The following is an 11272-nucleotide window of genomic DNA, read 5'->3' on the forward strand; positions in this document are numbered from 1 at the left end:
AACATTTCTGCATTTTTACATTTTCAAAAAACATCACTTAGTTTGATTTATAGACTGTTTTCCTTATGGAGACCAATAAAATGTCCTCACAAGGACAAGGATTTCAGATATTTCCATCTTTGTGGGGAAAATTTGACCCCTTAATGTAGGGTTTACCGACACACACACACACACACACACACACACACCTCAGTCATCTGAAAATCAAAGTGCAAATGTGCAAAGATGCTAATCGACTTTAAGCATGTTAACAAGCTGAAAAGGAAGAAAAGTGGCAGACGTTAACACTTGAAGTTGACAGGTTCGTTCACCTGAACTGGCAGATGTGATAAACATCGACTTTGACGCCATCCACACGAGCGACGCAACAGTGCAAAGTTAAAACATTAGTTATATGGACAACATGAATTCAGAGGTTTCTGAAGCAATAAACACGCTGTTATTTCACAGGCTCTTCCTCGGAGCTGAACCACATGAACAATGCATGAGCATCTTCTTCTGCATCTCCTGGTAATGTCAGCACTAAGAAAACTCGGAGATGCATTCAGAAAGATCACAAACATCGGATGCTTTGCTAAATCAACTCAACTGAGACTCAAAGACTTAATACACCGAGATCATTTTCAACTTGGCTAACTTTTTTCAACTTTACTTTTTTTTTTTTTTTTACTACTTTATATAGTTTACATATTGAGGTAGTTTCTTGCATAAATGGCTGTATGTCATTTGCATATTTAAACATTACAGAATAACTTTTAAGTAATCTTGTGATACAATTTTTTATATAATCAATCAACTGGGGAAGTATGGTATCTATTAGTTAACTTTTTAACATACTGTGACTTCTCATCAAATTCTTCCAAGACCACATGATCCGAGCTGCTATTTGATAAAAAAAAATGAGTGTCTGAGAAAAATCATGTGCTAATCCTGACTGGTGGAGGACCGAGCGTAAATTTTAGCCCATAAATTCTGTCGAAAGAGGCCAGTTCCTCAGAGACGAGTCCTCACTAACATCTCCATTACTGCTGAGCCACAGCTCTAATTCAGCAAAAAAAAAATAATAATAATAATAAAGCAAATGAACTTTTTTTTGATGTACAGTAAATCATGAAGTTAAAGTCAAAAGTTAATAATGCTCTGATATACACTTTTAAAAAAATGTTCCAAAAGGGGTTTTCAACGTGATGTCATAACATAGAAGAACAATTTTTTGGATCCCCAAATAATCTTTCATTGATCAGTTCTTAAAATAAATTTTTTTTTTCTTAGTTTGAAGAACAATTAAAAAAAAAAAAAGCTTTATTTTTAAGTGTATAAAAACTACAGTATGCCTGTTTTCAATGGGCATTTAAGCCATTTAACTGATATTTTAAAGAACATTTAATAATTAATACTTTCAATCTAACTATACAATCAACATTGTATAAACAGCAGTGATTGCGAGTAAAAAAAAAAAGTTAGGTTTTGTCTTTCATTTGACGTTATTATGAATTAAGCTTATCAATAAAAAAAATTATCATATCACAAAAAGTGCTGATATAGCTTTTAAAATGAGTATGTAGCCTAATTGTAAGCCAAGGAACAAAGAGTTTTACTTTAGTTGTTAAAATTTTCTATTAAGATTTTTGGCCATTTTGATTTATTGAGCAAATAGTTGGGTCACTTGCACTATAGAATAATGACAGCAGGATAGAAAAAAAGTGGATTAATTTCGCCCTCTAGTGGTAATAGATGCCAATGGCAACAAAGAACACAACTGCCATCTAGTGGTAGTTTTAGGACAGTTTCATTACAGTGCATAGTAGTTTACAACAGCATTATGACCTATTCTTTATATTAAAAAACAAAATAGCATGTTATATAAAAATATCAAAAACGTGGATAAATGTATAGTGTTTGAACAAATTAACTTGAATTTCCTCACGCCTGCACACAGCCAGCCAAGAGACGCAGGAAACAGTCATCTCTCTGTTAGCACAGATAGCCTTGGCTTCATTCATTCAGCTGTCAATCAGACAGCAAACACCAGGCACCAACACTGGAGACAGGATGTGATGGACATTCATCTTGTGTCAACAGGAAGTACAGACAGAGGCTTCTGTGAAAACAAAGAGTCCCTTTGGTCTCTCCACCCATTGCAAGTCAAGAAAAGGACCCACTTCAAATGGCCCGCCTGACAATATCTGCACACAATAGATTCAGTGTGACATGTATTAGTTTAAAGATAAAGAACTGATAAAGAACAGACCAAACGCGATAAAAAAGAGGAAATCCGTAATCTCAGTTCCTGAACTTTCTAAAGAATGAAACATAAAACACAAGTTTCAATTACAAACTGACTTAACTAAAGTTATCATGAGCATCGTAATGTTTAAAGCAGACGCCATAACAAATGTCAGTAGACTGGGAAGATTTTAATGCTGCCTTCGTGCTAGCGGAGTTATTGTAAATACGAGTTTCATAGGTCAAAATTGGATATGAAATCCAGCACAAGTCGTATTAAATTTAATTTACCACTGGGAAGCTTGGGGATAATTTTGATACCCAAATTCCAGAGATGGGAGTGACAAACGTGCTGCGTAACACCAGAATGAATCTCATTGGTTCTTGCAGAAGCTCAAACGTGCTGCGTAACACCAAAATGAATCTCATTGGTTCTTGCAGAAGCTCAAACGTGCTGCGTAACACGAGAATGAACCTCATTGGTTCTTGCAGAAGCTCAAACGTGCCGCGTAACACGAGAATGAACCTCATTGGTTCTTGCTGAAGCTCAACGTGCTGCGTAACACCAGAATGAATCTCATTGGTTCTTGCAGAAGCTCAAACGTGCTGCGTAACACCAGAATGAATCTCATTGGTTCTTGCTGAAGCTCAACGTGCTGCGTAACACCAGAATGAATCTCATTGGTTCTTGCAGAAGCTCAAACGTGCTGCGTAACACGAGAATGAACCTCATTGGTTCTTGCAGAAGCTCAAACGTGCCGCGTAACACGAGAATGAACCTCATTGGTTCTTGCTGAAGCTCAAACGTGCTGCGTAACACCAGAATGAATCTCATTGGTTCTTGCTGAAGCTCAACGTGCTGCGTAACACCAGAATGAATCTCATTGGTTCTTGCAGAAGCTCAAACGTGCTGCGTAACACCAGAATGAATCTCATTGGTTCTTGCAGAAGCTCAAACGTGCTGCGTAACACCAGAATGAACCTCATTGGTTCTCGCTCGTCAAGCAAACATGCTTGAGCTTCCGTTTACCACAACCGATGTGTGAGTTGATGAATGTTAATATGTGAATAAAAGCCTAAATTAAATTTCGTGTTTCTTCAGAAAATGTTGTCTAAACCACTCAATTTATATGGATTCATTTTTATGATCTCTTTATGAACTTTTTGAAGCATCACAATGGTAGTTGTGTAGCCGTCAATGGATGGGCCAGAAATTGCTCAGATTTCATCAAAACGATCTTCATTTGTGTTCTGAAGATGAACGAAAGTCTTGCGGGTTTGGAACGACATGAGGGTGAATAATTAATGACAGAATTTTCATTTTTGGGTGAATTATCCCTTAAAAAAACGATTAAAAATGACAAGAACACAACAAAATTACTAAAACTTTAAATAAAATTAACATGAAAACGGAAAATATATATATTAAAAAAATCGAAATAATAAAAACTACAACAGTATCTCAATGATAATTCTATAATTACCCTGCTGCAAGCATCACTCATTTGTGATTCACATTGACTTTAAAACAATTTCCCTGTATATTAGCTTAGCTTGTTTTCTGAGGCATGAAGTCTCCTATCCGTGGATGTTGGCGTGTGTCTTGTGGTTCTCGAACACCCATGGAATGTTTCCTAACATGCTTTTGGCCAACTTTAGCTCAACACGGAAATCAGAACAAATAGGCTGTTCATGGCATCCAGCAGCAGAATGTTGATTTTTGGGGCGTGTGTTAGCGTAGCCGTTTGACTGGGCTAGTTTTTGAGTAGTCTGTATTACTGGGTGTGTCTGCTGGAAAACTGCTGACTACCGAAACCAATTAACGAGAACATCTGGAAAAATCAGCAGATGTGACGAAGTTCTGTGTAGTTTTACTTCCACTTCCAACAGTCTCAGAACAACAACATCATCGCCAGTGGAACTGTACAGAACAAGAGTGACCCTGATTCACACTGCAGATGCCAGAATTAAGCAATTAAAATGATGTCTAGATTAATTAAAAATAGAGAAAAACTTGGTTGGAGCAGTTTACAACAATTCTCTCTTTCACTAGCCTCTATAAAATGGCAACAAAATTTTTTTTTACTTTTAATTCGTACTTTTTTTGTGACTCGGTGTTCAAATAAGCTAAAATATTCACTAAACAAAAGTATTACGACACCATGAGATCTCTACAGCTGGACGAGGGTGACAGATTGTCTGCTGTCTATCTCTGTGGATGTGTGTGTTAACTGATAAACTGGTTCCTCTAAAGAACACACTATTTGACTGAGTGTTTCAGTGATTTTACCATGTTTAAGTGATGTAGTTACAACTTTGTATTGATAAAAAAAATCGTGAATTTTTTTTTTTCACAGTTTCCACAAAAATATTAAGAAGCACTGGTTTCAGCATTGATAATACTAATAAGAAATGTTTCTTGAGCAGCAAATCAGCATATTAGAATCATTTCTGAAGGATCATGTGACACTGAAGACTGGAGTAATGATAATTACTTTAAAAATAAAAATCTGCCTGCCTCTATGGGAATTTAACATAGGGGTGTCCAAACTTATGCACCCTGTATTTTAAGGAAGAACATTTATTTATTTACGATACATTATTCATTCACAAAGAAAATTGGTGTCCTTAAAGGTTGGATTTTTCCTACTTTTTTAAATTAAGGCATTAAGTTCAATTTCCAAAAGATGATTTTTTATTCCTCTTTTTAGTCAACTTTAGCATGGGTGTCTAAACTTATGCATAGCACTGTATCTTACAACAAGATATTGACCAAAAATGTATGCACCCCCTGATGGAAATAACATCACAACATTTTAGAAGAACTGCTGCTATAACATCATTGAAACATATACATTTATAAAATAATGATCCAATCATTGACTCTTAAGCATTTGCCTATTTAAACCCAAACAGCGACTTTTTTTTTTTGGCCGGGCAGTGTATATTCAAATAGAAAATGCTTTGTTTCTTTTGTTTCAAAGTCTGATAATTCAGGAATGAACACCTATCTTCAACAAGCCAGACAATTTGATGAATCATGTCTGTAATATAAACAGACCAGAATGAGTTCAAGTAAAATATTCCATTAGTAGGCTACACTGATGGATAATACTGACACAAGTCATTGTCGTTTGCTGTCTAATAGAATAAAAAGACTAAATGTGCTGGTGCAGACATGGGACAGGGATCAACAGACACGAGCGACAGTACACGCATAAAACAGTGTTTCATTCTCTCTGACTTTAAGTCACTTCCTCTATGACCAATGTGCCCTGGAGCCGCGACCTTTGAACCAGGCTGCTGTCATGGGACTGTCCTTGTGCTCCGTACTCATGCTAGTCACTGTGATTGAGAACTTTTCTGCTACAAGCCAACTAACTAACTTCCCACATGAGGGTTTGTCTTGTCGATCTCTAGATCTTGGCCAAAAAAGCTGTGAAGCCGACCAAGCTTTATGCAAGATTAGGTGATGTTATTTTTTTTACCTCAACGTTTCTTCCTGAGTTTGTTCTTCACAGATTTCTGCCACTAACATAATTGAGATATTTAAGATCATCTCAAACCACGAGCCTACAAAGGCCTCTGACAGCTTCTTAAACTCCTGCTGCTCTGCCCCCCAGCAATTTCAGCAGGCGAAGAAGAAAGTTAACCGCCGACCTCGGAGAGCTACGCTGTGAAATTCCTAGCAGCTCGGTTTTCTAAAATGAATCAGACCTTGTAGCCAACATACAGTACCTGCTTTCTAAGAGCAAACCTGCCTCTGAGAAACACAGAAAAAAGCGTTCAACGGGTCGGAATGCGTGGTGTGTGTACTGCAGAAAGGTGTCTTTGTGTGTGCTGATTGTAAACAGCATCAGTTCTCATTTGTGCATCCAAAAAACAGCTCAGGTGTACATGGATATGAAATGTTTTTCTTTCTGCCAACCTTTTTTTTTAAGGAAGCAGAGTTGATGAACCCCAGTGGATCTGCTTTGAAGGTTTCAGATGTGTTGTGATGTTTAGTTACTGAGGACAGCTCAGCCAAAAAATAAATAAACCTGTCATCATTTACTCACCCTCATGTTGTTCCAAACCTGTAGGAGTTTCTTTCTTCTGTTGAAGAAACACGAGAATGAATCTCATTGGTTCTTGCAGAAGCTCAAACGTGCTGCGTAACACGAGAATGAACCTCATTGGTTCTCGCTAAAGCTCAAACGTGTTGCGTAACACGATAATTAACCTCATTGGTTCTCGCTAAAGCTCAAACGTGCTGCGTAACACGATAATTAACCTCATTGGTTCTCGCTAAAGCTCAAACGTGCTGCGTAACATGAGAATGAACCCTTATTGGTTCTCGCTAAAGCTCAAACGTGCTGCGTAACACGAGAATGAACCTCATTGGTTCTTGCAGAAGCTCAAACGTGCTGCGTAACACGAGAATGAACCTCATTGGTTCTCGCTAAAGCTCAAACATGCTGCGTAACATGAGAATGAACCTCATTGGTTCTTGCAGAAGCTCAAACGTGCTGCGTAACACGAGAATGAACCTCATTGGTTCTCGCTAAAGCTCAAACGTGCTGCGTAACACGAGAATGAACCTCATTGGTTCTCATGCGTCAAGCAAACATTTACCAGAATTGAATGCTGAAAACACTGTTTGTTGATCAATAAAAGCATAAATTAAATCTGTTCATTATAATATGCTCATGTCTCTTCAGAAGTCTTGGATTTAACCGTTTGACTCATATTGACAGTGTTGGGGGAATGCATTACAAGTAACTTGAGTTACGTAATCAGATTACTTTTTCAAGTAACTAGTAAAGTAACGCATTACTTTTAAAATTTACAACAAAATATCTGAGTTACTTTTTTAAATAAGTAACGCAAGTTACTTTGTTTTCCCATTTATTGACTGACAGCTCTCCTGTCCTCATGTTGAGACGTGTGTGTGTGTGTGTGTGTGTGTTTGTGTGTGTGTGTGTGTGAACGTTTATTGTAGTTCTAGACTAAATGTGAGCCTTTACTCATCTCACTTGCACAAAAAAAGATTCAATATTCCTCAAAATGAATAAAATCAGTGAAATGCAGAATCAGAATACTATGCAAACCTCCAATAACTAAATATGTTACAGTTTTTTTGGATTGCTTAAGCACGATTTTCAAAACAGGGCCCGTGTTTTCAAAACACTACACACAATTAGCAGAACCACACACCCAATTAGCAAAACACTACAGATCCTTTGCATAATTAAACACACTTGTAAAAACGATACACTTCTGTTTAAAAACCACACTTTGTTACCATATGAAACACACACGTTTCACATTACTATACTCTGTTTGCACGAGTTACACTCTGCTGTGATAAACATAAAACACTTTTAGCACTTCTACTTCCCTATGATTAGAGTAGGCTACCATCAACAAAGTACAAATATAATGTAAATTCACCAAACACTACACAAGACCAATGTTGCAGACTGAAGAAACTCATTTATTTCTCAATACGCCCAAAATGTTGACATGGAGATTCATAATACTGTAACAAAATGTCACTTTACGTATTGTACTGTAAGTTTACTGTAAAAATAAAAATTAAAAAAAATAAACTAGACATTGTCTCTTCGCCTAGCTGGATCTGGACAGAGAATTTCATCGCAAGCAATGTTGCAATGTTGTCATTAGCAAGACACCTTGGAAAGACACAACTTGAATGACAATTGCATTGCTGCTACCTCCATCTGGTCACAGGCCTCCTCCATGGCTTGGATGAGGGGTACCTCAGCCTGGAGACGGAGATCATATACCTTCCACCGCCATGCTGAGAAAAACTCTTCTATAGGGTTGAGGAATGGAGAGAATGGTGGAAGATATAGGATGGTGAAATGTGGATGTTGCTGAAACCAGTTCTGAACCAGAGCAGAGCGGTGGAAAGACACATTGTCCCAGACAACAATGTATTGCATATGAACTCTGCATATGATCGATTATATTTGCTGCTGTTACAGTAACGTTGTGCAATTGGTCCAAGAATGTAAGTATGAGTGCTGTGTTGTAAGGGCCCATATGGGCATGGCGGTGGAGGACCCCATTCTGTGTAATGGCTGCACAGTGTTATATTACCCCCACGTTGCCCTGGGACATTGACTATAGCCCTGTGGCCAATGATGTTTCTTCCCCTCCTTCGTGTTCTCGTCAGGTTGAACCCAGCCTCATCTACGTAAATGAACTCATGCTGGATCTCCTCTCCATCCATTCGTAAAACTCTCTGAAGAACAGTGTCAGACAAAATTGTGTAGTTCAGTGTAGATCTAGTACCTATTTTCCAATCGAAATGTTCTTATCACACTTGCCACTGTGTATCGGCTTAGATTTGGCTGTACTCGCAGTCCAGCCTCCCTCAGCGTCAGGCCGTGGTTGACAACGTGGTCAACCAGTGTTGCGCGGATCTCATTTGTCAGATTCGGTCCTCTTTGAGAACCTTCTTGTCTTCCTCTTCCTCTACCTCTACCTCCAGCATGGCCTCCATCTCTTCCTCTTCCTCTTCCTCTGTTGATTCCTCTTCCTCCTCCTTCTCCTTGTCCTCCTCCTTGTTCTCCTCATTCTCCTCCTCATCTTACTCTTTCTCTGACTCTTTCCATTGTGCTTGAAGACCGATGAACTCACCTGCTGCCTTTTATAGTGCTTATACACCTGATTGGTGTGTCTACAATTAAGCAAACAAGTGTTTGCACACTTGATGACTGTGTTGAACCAATTGGTTGGACGGTGCGGTAATTTGACAGTCAGTGCTTTGGTATTGCAAGGAAGTGACTTCATGATAGATTTTTGTGTGTAATGTATGTTAAGTGTGTTTAGTGTTTTGCAAATCACTGTGTGTAGAGTTTTGCAACAAGTGTGAGGTTGACAATGTGCTTATAGTTGTGCAAATATGGGCTGATGTTTTGCTTCTTGAGTGTAAGGTTTTGCTAATAGTGTACTACTTTTAATTTTAGTGTGTAAGCAATCCAAAAAAACTGTAAATAAAACATACATTTTTATGCATTTAATCTCACTTTATTGACCAATGTACTTGCTTCTGACCTTCGATGATTCAGTTTAATAAGCAAAAATTAGATAGAAAGGTTTGCTGCATGTTTGCTTTCCTCTACTGTACACATTTCCTTCAGTCTGAGGATTATTATTTCACTTTTGGTGTGAACGGGTCTTTACATTTGCCCAAAAATAGAACTTTTGTGTTATAAAAAAACAAGCCCAGCCGAGGGGAAAAAAAAAGTAACGCAAAAGTAACGTAACGCATTACTTTTCTAAAAAAGTAACTAAGTAATGCAATTAGTTACTTTTTAAGGGAGTAACGCATTACTTTTAAAAGTAACTTTCCCCAACACTGCATATTGATTTATGTTATGATCTCTTTATGAACGTTTTGAAGTTTTGGGTGAATAGATTTCAATGGAGGGACAGAAATATCTCAGATTTCATTAAAATATCTTCCTTTATGTTGAACCGAAGTCTAATGGATTTGGAATGACAGAATAATTGAAGACATAGTTGAACTTTTTTGGTGAACTAACCGTTTAAATCTTTGGGTCTTCTTTACAAATGTAGAATTTGTCATGGTTCTGGGCTCTTTCTGTTCCTCTACCTCCCTCTACTGGTCTTTTTGTTACACTCACATTAGTTCCACCGCATCAGCTGAACCACATTATCTCCTCTCATCGACTTTGATTAGGGCTCACCTGTTCTCTATATCGATAATCATCTTTGCTACATCTAGGTCCCCTTTTCTCCCTGCTCTTCGTCAGATTCTTGATGTTTATACCCCGAGTTTACACGCACCTCTCGTGTCTTTGTCCTGTCCAGTTGTATGTGTTCTACCACCTGTGATTTCATCTATGTTGGTAACCTGTTACGTTGGCTCTGCACTGTGTACAGCTTCGCTTACGAGATCGGGTTCGGCAGAATCATCTCGGCTCTGAGACGCAGACGAGGACGGTGGGCTGTGAACGTCAAATACCCACGCTCCTCCCGCTAGTTTGCCAGGAGATCTGAGGAGCAGACTTTATTTCCTCAAAGACTGTTTATGTCATATTTTACTGTGCCTGCCAGAGCGGCTACCTTTCTGTTATATAATTCCTGATTAAAGTGACCATTTCATTTCATCTCGCAATTGGGTCCTCATCTCCTTCTCCACTCCATCACAGAAGAATCTGACCAAGAATGGACCCAGCGGATGAACATCCTATTCGCTCTGCCGTCGAGATACAGGGAGCTATGCTCGGGAGGCACGACACGGAGCTTGCCGCTGCCTGTCACGCGGTCGAGTCCCTGGCGGTCCAGCTCTCGGATCTTTCGACTCAGGTACATCATCTCCAGAGAGTTTCTCCAGCTACCGCCAGAGAGACGGAGCGTCCGGAACCTCGAGTCAATAATCCTCCCTGCTACGCTGGAGAACCGACTCAGTGTCGGGCGTTCCTCACACAGTGCGAGCTGGTATTTTCACTGCAACCAGTCACTTACGCCCGAGAACGCGCTCGAGTCGCCTTCGTCATCTCGCTCCTCACTGGGCGCGCTCGTGAATGGGGAACAGCCGCATGGGCGGCTGAAGCTGAGTATACTTCCCGGTTCAACTCCTTTAAAGAAGAGATGATTCGAGTGTTCGATCGTTCTGCTCACGGCGAGGAGGCATCTCGGATTCTCTCTACTCTGCGTCAAGGAAGACGCACAGTCGCAGACTACTCGGTGGAGTTCCGCACCCTTTCAACCACATGTGGCTGGAACGAACCGGCGCTCGTTGCGCGCTTCCTGGAGGGACTGTCTGCAGACGTCAAGGACGAGGTAATCGCCCGTGAGCTGCCTACTCGTCTTGACCCTCTAATTGAGCTGGCAATCCGGATCGAGAAGAGGTTCGATCTTCGTCATCGGTCGAGGATCGCTGATTCGTCACAGCCGTCCGCTGCACCTGCCTCTTCTTTTCCCTCTGCCGGGTTCGAACCGGAGCCCATGCAGCTCGGTGGACTGCGGATCACCTCCAAGGAGAGAGAACGTCGCGTTATTAATCGCC

This window comes from Phoxinus phoxinus, assembly GCF_949152265.1.
Source record: "Phoxinus phoxinus genome assembly, chromosome: 23".
NCBI classification, from domain to species: domain Eukaryota; kingdom Metazoa; phylum Chordata; class Actinopteri; order Cypriniformes; family Leuciscidae; genus Phoxinus; species Phoxinus phoxinus.